This window comes from Macrotis lagotis, chromosome 4 (assembly GCF_037893015.1).
Source record: "Macrotis lagotis isolate mMagLag1 chromosome 4, bilby.v1.9.chrom.fasta, whole genome shotgun sequence".
NCBI lineage: Eukaryota > Metazoa > Chordata > Mammalia > Peramelemorphia > Peramelidae > Macrotis > Macrotis lagotis.
The window spans coordinates 137,568,282-137,580,978 of NC_133661.1; the positions used below are offsets into that span (position 1 = coordinate 137,568,282).

Genomic DNA, 12,697 nt, shown 5'->3' on the forward strand with positions numbered 1-12,697 from the left:
GACAAACAAATGAAGATTGTCTGAGTCTCCTCAGGGAAAGAATAAAGCGAGAAAACAGAATCAGAAGAATCACAGTACAAGAAATAAGAAGAGTCATTGTGATTCAGAAATAATCAAGGTCCCAAATATGAAAAAAGAAGAGGAAAGAGGAAAGTAAAATCTTAGATTTAGAACTAGAACAGGGGCTGGACAAAAGGAGCCTTGCCTGAAAAGCTCTACTTTATTATAATTCTACTTCTTTAAAAAATGTGAAAGAAAGACATTTGTATTTTAGCTTAAAGAAGTTTGTTAAAATTGTATGTTACAGATTTTTGGCAGAAACAATCTCCCTCCTTCCATCCCCTGTCTTATTCTTTGACACTCTGGTGATGTCCCCAACAGTAGACTCCAGTTGATCTTCAGGGCTTGTATCACCACTTCTCCACAGGTCAGTGCCACCAGGCTGTCCCACCATTGAACATAGACTACATTTTATGTTTCTTACCCCTGGCATTGTTGATAGTACTTACTGTGGGCATCAGGATTCCTAGTTAGGCTCTACCTAGAGAGCATGTTTAATGTTTCTGTAGGCAACTAAAAACAACACTCAATAATGGGAGGAATAAAGCATTCAGCACAATGGTGTCTTGTTACTAATGTATTCATGTGACAGTTATAAGGATATAAAGTAGATAAGAAAAAAATCATATAAGCATTCTATTGTAACTAGTTAAGTAGTACATGTTATTACAATAATGTGCTACTTGAGAATCTTAAATTTTTTATAGCTCAGGATATTTGGCAAAGATGAATTGTAGCTTTTGACCAGAATCCTTGAAAGTTAAATTTTTTTGTGCTCCAGTTTAATAATACATTTATAGACACTATAATCTTGCATGGACTATGTAAATGAAGCTGGTTCTTATTTTCTTCTATTTGTAGCACAGTTTGCAGGTGGTGGCTGACTAAATGTGTAGGCAAAGAATAATGCAGCTGCCCTCTAGCACTTGAATGCTTGGTATTGCACAATCAGGGAATCTGGTGTCACATTAAGGCAATTTTTATAATATAATCAAAGTTCTGATGTTGTACTATCCTTTAGATGAAACAAACTAATGAAATGTATTGACCCTCCTTGTGCACTTCTGAAGCAAAATGACTAAACGACATTGAGGCAACATGAAATACATTGACATTGATTGTGAAGTCTGCATTCCCGGAGTCACTTTGGTGTCTGATTAAAGTGTCACATTGACAATATAGCCCCTTTTGAACAGGAAATTAATACTAGCCTGGTGGCAAAGAATGTTCTTCCAGACTGAAACTTGCATGATCTCTAATCTTCCTCAGAAAAGCTTGACCATATCTAGTACCCCAGCAGGGGCACATATTTGTGATGATTACAGAAGAATAATCAGAAATGTCATCGGACTAATTATTTTTAATGGGGTAAGTAAGGCTTTCTTTTTCTGGTCTACATAACCCTAGAATGAACAGGAAGGGGAAAATGGTATCTGTACCTATGGAGGAAATGTATTTCCAAATTTTATTTATCAACTTAGGGTAGGGTGAAAAGGATATCAATAAAGTGCACCTGAAGGTGCACAGTAAGATTTAGTGATGGACACAGAAAAACAAACTCTCAAATGGGAGGGAGGATCATTCTGGCCATAGCAATAGTAGTTGGTTAACTCTCAGCACTAGATTTAGCAAAAGATTGAGTTTGTTCTGTTTCATCCTATCTAATTGCAGTTTCCATCAAGAGTAAACATTTAATTCAAACATTAAGTGACTAAAATTACATCATCTTAAAATAAACATTAAGGCTATTTATATTTTGCATATGACAGGAAAAAAAGCTCACTGATTTTTGTAGTTTTCTTAATGGGACTATTGCACTGAGGATTTAAACATTAACTTCCACTGACAAATAAATTCACCTTTGTTGAGAATACAGATGGACTGCTTTTCTAGAATTCAGAGTGGAAAAAAATAAAAGAACTTGCTAGATAAAAGATCAAAGTGTAGACACACCTGGTTTCCTACCCCTACTTTCTCCTTTCACATGAAGGATGTTATTACTTGAGGTTTCAGTTTTCCCTCTGCTTCATTAATTTCCCTTCTGTGGTGCTTAATAATTCACCCACTGGACAATAGGATGTTGACATTATCAACATTGGTAGATAAGTAACTATTGTACTATGTGAAGTTTTTTTAAATACCTTTTCCCTCTATATTATAAAAAGTATTCAAACAAATGAGGGAAAAGATAGATGGGGTTGCATTTATATCTGCTTCCATGTTTAGGCATGTGCAAAAGTAGAAAGATCAAGAGGATGGACACCCAAGTAAGACTTCCTCCTGACAGATGTGGTGACTCACAATCAGTATGTTGTTATTGCTTTGTGTACCATGACCATTATGTTGGCCTTTGCTTCTGTGACTTCTCTTCCCTGCTGCCCTACATCATTGGAGAATAATTTTCTTTTTCATCTCTACCTGGCCTCCTCTCTTGTCCCTCTCCTGCAGGAATAGCTTTTGTTATGATTTGATATGTTTTAGACATGCTGTGCCACAGTAATAAGAACAAGAGGGTGGGAACCAAGATTTCAGCTACCTTTCATTGCCATGGCTCACCTTCATGAAGAATTGTTGATTTGGAAGCACAGCTGCTGTTTGGCCTTCCTTTCCTCTTTTTAATTCTTCTTCCTTGCTGAATTACCTAACAAACAATGCCTACTCTTTATGTCTAAACTCACACTTCCACCCACATACAGCCATTTTCTTTATTCAGTAATAAGCAAAACTTGAAAAATAGAAACCCAGAGATTTTTGCTTTGGTTGTTTAAAAAAAGTTGTTAGTGAAGATGTTCAGTGTTATAAGGTAAATTGGTCTCTCCCTTTTATCATCCAAGAGCCTCAGAAAAAGTTACATAAGCCAGTAATTTTTTCTGATAATTTTTAAAAATATTGAGATTGTGGTGATAAAGATACCTGGGAGACTTTTATGAGTAATGTCCCTTAAATAGTCTGAGGATCATTTACAATTTTCATCTGTAAAATTATACTTGAGCATAGCAACTAAATTTGTCAATCTCTACACAAAAATAGAATGTGGTTTCTTTGCATTTTGTTAATATGGCCTTTTTAACATTCCATATCCAATATCATTTCTATTTCAAGAGGTCTCCTCTAATTTCCTTTTTTTGTAGATTTTGTGAATGAACTAAAATTTAATGTCCTTGGTCAAATTTCATTCTTAAATTTAACCAGTTAATTTTTTGATATGTTTAATTAATTTTTGTTAAATACATCACTGACACATCTCAAATGACACACCCAGTAGTATTATCTTTTAAAACAATGAAGTAAGGCTAAGAAAAATAAACTGATACACATGCCTTTCTGTTGTCAAGAGAGACATGTTTGTTTTGGTTTTTTTGTTTTTACTGTCAGTTCTCTGTAGTCAAGTTTGTTTTTGGATGGAGTAGAATTCTGATATCTTTCCTTGTTTTTTTCTTTATGTTATTGTGTTCATTGTTTAAGTGAGTAGAAGAGAACTTGATTCTGCTCACATCTCTATGCATCTATTCATACAAGTCTTCCATTGTTTCCTTGAATTTTTCATATTCATCATTTTTTGAGCAATAAAGTTCCATTAATTTCTTATATCACTATTTGCTTAACCATTTTAATATTTGTGAGCATGCAATTTGTTTACATTTTTTCTGATCTTATTAAGGATTTATAAGGTAAGAATTTATAATGAGGCACTATCTCAAAAAAGGAAGAAATTCACCATCTTCATAGTGACTAAATATGTTAGATATTAGAAATAACTTATTATCATATTAAACTTTGAAACTTTGACATTTCCATGAATAGAGATACTTCAAAGAATAATAGATAACCATCTGCCTGTTATAGAATTCCAAATTTGCCAATTAACAAGGGACTAAATTAGTATAGAGCCTTTTAGCTTCATGTAAATATAGTTCTATCTTGCTCTTAAATATCTATTTTTAAAGAGATTAAAATTGCTGGTCTCTCACAGGAACACAGAGACTTCTCTTTAGTAAAGGGACATACATAAAGAAAAAATTATGAAAGATGAAAAAATGAGGAATTAGTTTGAGATATTGTTACAAGAGAATAAACATCTGGGCATCTCAGGAAAATTTCTTTTCCTTATTATATCGTAAAGAAAGGCACTGGCTTTCTTACCCACAGATAAAATACGATAAAGTCCAGGTGTTTGAAATCCTCAGAAATACAGCATTGGGACCACAATGCTTTGACTATTAACTCTGAAAGGTTAATCCTTCTATGTGTTATTGCAGTTGTTCAATACATTTAGTGTATCTTCATCAAATTCAGAGCTGAGTATGACTAGAATGGGGTCCTAAAGTATTCATCACACAAGACTTTCCACTTTAAAGAAATCATATTTTATTTCTGGGGAAAAATAATTAGAGAAGAGGAACCCTCTGGTTTTGCTAAAAGCAATTAGAAATAGAAATCCATTTTTATTATTTGTTTTGTTATACAATGCCTGACATTGGTATTGTCATTTAGATACAGGAATACTTTGTGAGTTATTTATTTGGGACAATTCACCTAGAGGGGTAGCTATTCCATTCTTGCAATGTTTCCCCCTTAGGCATTCAAAGGGGCTTTCTTGGAAGGGCCACTAACATTCACTGATTGCTCTTGTAAGCAGTCCCCAGAGCAACAGATCTTCAGTAGTTTTCTTTAATGGACTCAGGATGATGAATTTACATCTATATATCAGAAACATTGTCTTCTGCCCTACATTACTAATGTCAGAAAATTGCCACTATATAATTCATCAAAGTATGTCTATAGACTCTCTCCTTTATTATCTTTTCTCTTGCAAACTGTATAATTTTCCTTCATTCTTTGTCAAGAAGGGGAACTTTAATCTTGCTTGGCTGCAGACGATGGGTCTTTGCACATTAAAGGAACTGAGGAGAAGGTAGTCACTGTAGTCTGAAGGAAAGGTGCAAAATAGCAGGAATCATCAGTCATATTGTGATGGTTCTAATGACTGGACAAAAACATTGCCAGGGTTATAGCTCAAAAAATGATCTTGGAATATTTGACAAAAATGGAGAGCTTGTTTATTCATAGTATGTTATTTTTTTCTTCAGAATTACTGTCCCATAATATTTGTTGATTTTTTTAAAACAAAAAAAAATCTTCCTTTCTTCTGTCCTTCTTTGTGAACTTTAATAACAGGAGATAATAGGAAAGAAAAGTCTGATAATATTATCTCAGTACATTTCCATCCCAATAGCATAATGGATTCTTTGGTAAATGACAGACCTCCTTTATTGATTTCAGAGTCCCCAGGCTTTGATGTTTGGATATTTACTCTATTGTTCCCATGGAGTTTGCTCTTATGGTTCTAGTATAGGGCTAATTGAAGTTCATAATTCAAATACTGATACTAACAGGTATCCCAAAAGTAGCCATGAGGTAGGGCAGCAAAAATCATGCACGAAGTCCACAATATATTTAAACTGTAAATTGCATAGTATACTTAGCATTAAAGAAAAGAGGCTTTGAATATTGGTTAAAAGCATCTGAATGGTTTTAGAAAATTGAAACAAGTAATACCCATAGGAATTAATTTATCTTGTTTTAACTTCTATTGAACTACACGAGGAAAGAATGCGTTGTTGGCAATATCAATATAATCTGTAATCAAATGGGACAAAGGCATCAGAAACAAATATTTTGTTACAAAACTAATATTTCCAGTCCTAAAATTAGCTAACATTTATAGAGCACATTTAGCTTTGTGAAATGCTTTCCATGTATTATTTCATTGAATCTAATAATAAGTCTGCTATTCTAATCTCCATTTTTCACATGAAGAATCTAGTCCAGAGAAATTGAGTTACTTGATTAGGTTTACACTTGAGTAAATTTATAGGACAGATTTAGAACTCCAATTTTTTGGCTTTTGGAAGCACTTTAGATACTACAACTCAATTGAAAGTTAACATGAACCTGTTCATGGCAAGGGAGAATATAACAGCACATTTAAAGGAGAAAAGGGGAAAAAGACTCATCTTTCAGGGGTTCTTTACATATGTGGATTCTTTTTTATGTTAATATCATCTCAAACTTACTTCAAAGACATCTCTTCTATTGCTTAGCTTTGAGGATAACAAAAACTCTTAGTAAATTAAGCAGTATGGATGAATATTCAATTCAAATCAACATATATATTTATCAAGTGTCTAACATTTGTCAAGCATTATGATAAGCACTGGCAATACAAAAAGAATCAAAAGATAGTCCCTGACCTCAAAGAGATTATAATTCAACTGGGAAACACAACATGGAAACAAATATATACAAAGCTCTCATATATATATGTATATATATACATATATATATGTATATATATATATATATATAATAGATATCTATTCTACAAGACAAAGGAGATAGAATTACAACAAAGAATAATCTATCTGACAAAACTGATAATAATCCTTTAGGGGGGAAAATGGATATTTAATGAAAAAAGGGCATTGAAGCCTTTTTTTCCTTTTTGGTAATGTCATGGGGTTAAGTAACTTGCCCAAGGTCTTATAGCTAAGGTAATTATTAAGTGTCTGAAGTTGGATTTGAACTCAGGTCCTCCTGGCTCCAGGGCTGGTGCTCCATCCATTGCATCAGCTAGCTGCCCCTATTCAAACATTCATAATGAAAAATCTGAGTTGAATTAACTGATAGAAAGACATGAAAACAGAGACTCATAAATAACTTCAGTAAATGGACTTAGAATAGATAATGAATTGATTAAAAGAAGACTGATAAGAATGGGTCAGATAGTGGGAAAATCAGGAAGAAAATTGACATTAAAATAAATAGATAAATAGAAAATAATCAAAAGAAGGAAAGAGCTGTAATTGAGAAAGGTTTAGGAAGGCTTCTTTTATAAGGTAAGATTTTAGTTGAAGTTTAAAGAAAGCCAGATAGATCAAGAGTCAGAGGGGAGGTGGGAGAGATTTTTAGTAATGAGAGACAGCCAGAGAAAATGCTTGGAACTGAGAAATATTTTTTTGTGGAACAGTGTTGTTTGTGGAACAGCCAGGAGGCCAGTACTATTGAATCAAACAGTCCATGTCAGGTTAGGAGGTTCTATCTAGGTTCAAGTCTTTCAACTGACACCTACTTGCTGTGTCAGCAAGTCAATTAACTTCTCAAGACTCTAAGGCAATACTTTAAAATTATAGTTATAAAAATATAAATTATAAAACTATAAATTGTAAGAGAAGTGTCCATCTGTGTTGGTGGAAAGAGTTTACATACCAAGAGCTTACTCCACTGATAAAAATAATTTGATTAGAAAACAAAAGATCCAGTGAAGCCTCCAAGATTTAAAATTAATAATTTATTGGTTGGAAAACGAGCAAACATGTATCAGTCCCTTGAGTTGAATGAATGTTCAGAAGGCTGCCTCTTCATATACATACAGAAAGATGATAGAGGATTAATTAATAACACCATATCAAATTAATCCCAAATGTTCATTAGATCCCATCTACCAATTCTATGAGTCAGTATTTTAAATCTCTCTTCTGTTTCTCAAGCAAACTACTATCTTTAGCTATACTTCTTCCCCTCTTCACCTTTTTTAAATGGCCTGCAGTCTTCTGGTCTCATCATTCAAATGAAACTGCTCTCTCCAAAGTTAACAATAATCTTTAAATTATGAAATTTATGGCCTTAATCCTTAATCTTAATCCTTAAACTTTTTTGGGGGGTGGCTAGGTGGTGCAGTGGATAAAGCACCAGCCCTGGAGTCAGGAGTACCTGGGCTCAAATCCAGTCTCAGACATTTAATAATTACATAGCTGTGTGGCCTTGGGCAAGCCACTTAACCCTGTCTGCCTTGCAAAAACCTAAAAAAAAAAAATAAACTTTTTTTTTGCCTTTCTGTAGCCTTTGACATAATTGACTTTTTTCTTATCCTCCTGTATATTCTCTCTTTTCTGGGTTTTAATGTCATTTCAAGGGCCTAGTTTTCTCACTACCTATCTGACTTGTCCTCAGTCTCCTTTTTAATCAATTTGTTATCTATTTTAAATATCTATTTTTAAATATCTATTTTTATCTATTTTTTAAATATCTATTTTTTATTTTACTCTCCGGTCAACTATTTTTTCATTTTTCTTATATTTTTTCATTCATTTGATGTTGCAGTATTGTTTTGTGATTTCTCATGGTGTTATTAGCTTCCACTTGTTGAATTTTAATTTTTAAAGAATTTTTATCTTTGGTGAGATTTTGTATTTCTTTTCAAATTTGTCCAATTCTAATTTATAAGGAGTTTTTTCTTTAAGTGAACTTTTATATCTCTTCTCCTTCTGTTGGTGCATTTTGATTTTTAAGGGAGTTCTCTTCAGTGGATATCTGGGCCTCTTTTACTATTTCACTAATTCTTTTTTTAAGTTTTTTTCAGTAATTTTATGTCTCTTTGTACCATTCTATTGACTCTCTTTTCATATTTTTTTGCATCACTCTAATTTCTTTTCCAAAATTTTCATCTACCTCTTTGAAAATCTTTTTTGAACTCTTCCAAGAATTCTTGTTCATCTTGTGTCAAATTGACTTTTCTTTTCCTCTGAGGATTTGTTTGTAGCCATTCTAACATAGTTGTCTTCTTCTAAGACTGGGTCTTGATCTTTCCTATCATAATAGTTTTTTGTTTTCATGTTCTTTTTTGTGACATTAATTTTTCCAGCATATTTCTCAACTTTTAATTTTAATTAAAGATGGGCTCTGCTCCTGAGGTGGAAGGGACACCTTAACAAGAATCAGATTTTTCATATTAATATTTTCATAATTAGTTCTGGGAATCTATATAAGGATTTATAAGCTCTAGAGAAGGGACCCTAAGGTTATTCTGATGCAACTACCTAATCTTATGGATAAGGAATATGAGACTTATAGATTCTTAATTCCACTTTCAAGTTCAGATAAGTAGAATTGGGGCATGAATCCATGGTCTTTACCTCCAGATCTCATGTACCATGCTCTCTTTCCTACTGCCAACAAGAGGATTTTTTCAAAGAGGAAGACAAGAAAAGAATATTGGAACTTGAGAATTGGAAAGGTTCTTTCAAGTTTTCTGTTTTGAGTTAAACTGGATATTGAAGATGATGCATTTATAAGCTTTATATAATTGATCCTTAGAATAACCACTATATAATAGATCCATGGAGTGATGATCCAAATTCTGCTTGAAGACTTCCAGTGGTTGATAATTTATTGCCTTCCAAGTCACTCCATTCCACTTAGAGAACTCTCATGCATTTGGACATCTTTCTAGTTATGAAGCTCTATGCCTCTCTGTAAATTTCAAGAATTGTTCCTGTTTTTGCTCTTTGCTTATGAGCAATGATGCTTTGAATAATTGAATAGAACTCTCATCTCGCAACTATATTTTCAGATTGTCTTAATTTCCTCTTCTAGAATTCAGCTCTGTTTGAATGCTATTTTATAGTCATCTTATCTCTAAACCATGACCTTCATCCTACCTCTATGCACTAAAACCTCAAATTAATTCAAAAGAAATGAGAATATTTTATTTAGCTAGGTATCACAGGAAGGTGATGATTATGGCTCTTCTACTTTACAGATAGGTGATATTTCAGTTTTTAATCTGCAAAATATGAATTAATAGTACTTATTCTACCTATTTCAAATATCATTTTAGAAAAACATTCTAGAAACCTTACTATACTATATAAATGTGAGTCATTATTGTTTTTATGTAACTATGATTATATGTGAGTGCCTTTTATTTTTATATCATATACTTTTTTCCAATTTATTCTTCCTCCCTCATCTTCCCAGAGAACCAAGCACCTTACAAATAAATAAATTAAATCAAGACAAAGAGTCTGGCAAAACTAATAAATATAACAACCAAGTCTAATGTTGCACACAGAATTTCATATTCACAGATATCAGAAAAGATAATAAATTCTTTCTTAGGGTCAGGCTTAGCCATCATAATTTCATAGAAAAAAAATAATTTCATTGTAATTAGTTTCCTTGTTCTGATGATCCTTTTCCTTACCTTTTTGTTCTAGAAATCATTGTATGTATTGTTTTGTTGCTTCCCCTTACCTCACTATGTGTCATTTCTTATGTTTTATGCTTCTCTGTATTTCTCATAATCATTTTTTAGAAAACAGCTATATTTGATTTTCACATTTATTTTTGGTCTATATCTTTCATTTCTTCAGTAAATAGAGGTTCCAGAGAGAAAATTGTCAAATAATGCTTGCTCAATATACAGTCTTATAGATTTGGGAATATATGTTTTTTATTTTAAGTTTTTGCAAGGCAAATGGGGTTAAGTGGCTTGCCGAAGGCCACACAGCTAGGTAATTATTAAGTGCCTGAGACCGGATTTGAACCCAGGTACTCCTGACTCCAGGGCCGGTGCTTTATCCACTGTGCCACCTAGCCACCCCTGGAATATATGATTGTTGAGAGATCAAGTTAATTGGCCAGACTTTACAAGGAAGGATATGTCTGGGAGGAACCATGAACCCAGCTTTACTGACTCTGAGGCCTTAACAATTTCTTCTTAGCAAATCCTTCTCAAAATGTGAATTATAATCATTTATTTATTAATTTATAAATTATCAACTTTGAGAGTGCTATCTATTACTTGCCTTTAGGAGAAAAAATTCACAAGAGATCAGGCCTAATGTCACCAGGATATTCCTAAATTTTAAGGAGATGGGAAGGATCCATATACTGAAGTCATATACTACAACCCTTTGATTTTAAAAGCGAATCTGAGAGCCAGACATTATTGCACTTATGGACTTATTCTTCAACTATTACATAAATAGCATCCTCATGACTGTATAAAATGCTAGTAATGGGAGGCTAGGTGGCACAGTGGATAAAGCACCGGCCCTGGAGTCAGGAGTACCTGGGTTCAAATCCGGTCTCAGGCACTTAATAATTACCGAGCTGTGTGGCCTTGGGCAAGCCACTTAACCCCATTTGCCTTGCAAAAAAAAATCCTAAAAAAAAGTAAAAAAATAAAATGCTAGTAACTAGATGATACAAAGAATAGAATTATGAACTTGAAGTTGGAAAGAGCAGGATTGGAATCCTACCTGAAACATTTCTTTAACTGTGTGACTTTGAGAAAATCACCTTCCTCAGTCTCAGTTTCTTCATCTATAAAATACAAAAAAGTTCATTTCCCTCCCAGAGTTCTTGTGAGAACAACATGAAATATTATATATAAAGCATAAAATTGTAGCTTATTATTAACAATATTATTATAATTATTCTAATTATTATAGTTATTATTATTATTATCATTATTATAGTGAAGAACCTCAATGAGAAGCCAGGTGCCATATTTTCAGTTTACTTCCCTCTGTTGTGAATCATTGGATAGAAAAGAAGAAAAACATTTAAATAAGGACATGAGTTCCAGTCAACAAAATAAATAAATAAATAAAGTTTTTAAAAGTTTCTTCCCTGGGGCCATTCACACAAGTCTCTTGGTTTAGGTCACCACTGCCAAGTTCTCTGCTCATCTGTGCCTCAGTGTGAGGAAATATTATTTCCCTCTCCTGCTTGTAAGATAAATAAGAATTTAAAAAGTGCTTCACTTGAAAGAGTCTACATATTTCTTCTCATTTCATGCCCTTGCTAGCTTCAAGCTTGTTGCTCTGATATTTTTTGAGACTCAAAACACGTGGGATATTTCAAAACACCAACTATTGGAGATAAAACTGCTCTGAGCCTACGGCACAAAATGCAGGGCTACATGAAAGCAAAATAGGATGAGAGCTTTTCAATCAATTTGATGAAAAATTTAAGTTAATTAAAAGAATGCTCTATTTTTCCCCTACAAGGCGACACTGATCTTTATTATTAATGCACACCAGTGTTTCATAACTGTGCATAATAATGGCCTGTAACATCAGGCACAATTTCATCTGGAGCCTAATTTGTTACAAAATCTTTTCTGGTTTTCTTCAAGCATGGCCTTTGCCACTGCCTCCCACATGCTCTTGGGCTAATTCCCAACTCCTAAAGGATATCTTACTTTATGCTTTCACCTGAGAATTAATTTACTAGATTGTTTTTTAGTATTAAAGCTTTAAAAATCATCTAGAGAATTTTGAATTTACTCTCATTTCCTTTTTAATGCTTTATATTCTATTAATAGAAATGGCACCAGGTATCATATGCATACAACCTCAATGTACGCTGTAAGAGCACATCTAAGTTCTGTTCAGAAGGAGACTGAAGAAATTGATTTGTTCTGTGCAAATAATCCAGTTGAAATTAAAAATGTTAATAAAAATAATATACAAATCAGATAATTAGGGGACATGGTGACTCAAGCTTTGGATTTGGAATAATTAAGATCTGAATTTTAATCCTCTTTAAACTGAATGTGTCCCTGAGCTAGTCATTTAACATCTCTTAGTATCAGATTCCATGTATGTTAAAAATAGCAGATACCTCCATGGACAATTTGAAGATAAAATGTCAAATTCTTCCTAAATCTTGAAGCACTATAAATGTTAACTACTAAATACAAATATGTGTGTGTGTATATATGTTATTTACATATATGCAACCAAGTGAATAATAATTCATGAATATTAAATATAAGAGAACTCTT

The 12,697-nt window shown here is 33.0% G+C and overlaps 1 long non-coding RNA gene across 1 annotated transcript in view; it reads left to right on the plus strand.

Annotated features, from left to right (window-relative positions):
• The first annotated feature begins 321 nt into the window (after window positions 1-321).
• Window positions 322-12,697, plus strand: part of LOC141520046 (uncharacterized) — a 30,420-nt gene continuing 18,044 nt past the window's right edge. Inside the window, exons 1-2 of the long non-coding RNA XR_012477527.1 lie at window positions 322-427; window positions 1,330-1,428. This is a non-coding gene — a long non-coding RNA (uncharacterized LOC141520046). The remainder of the gene's footprint in view (window positions 428-1,329; window positions 1,429-12,697) is intronic.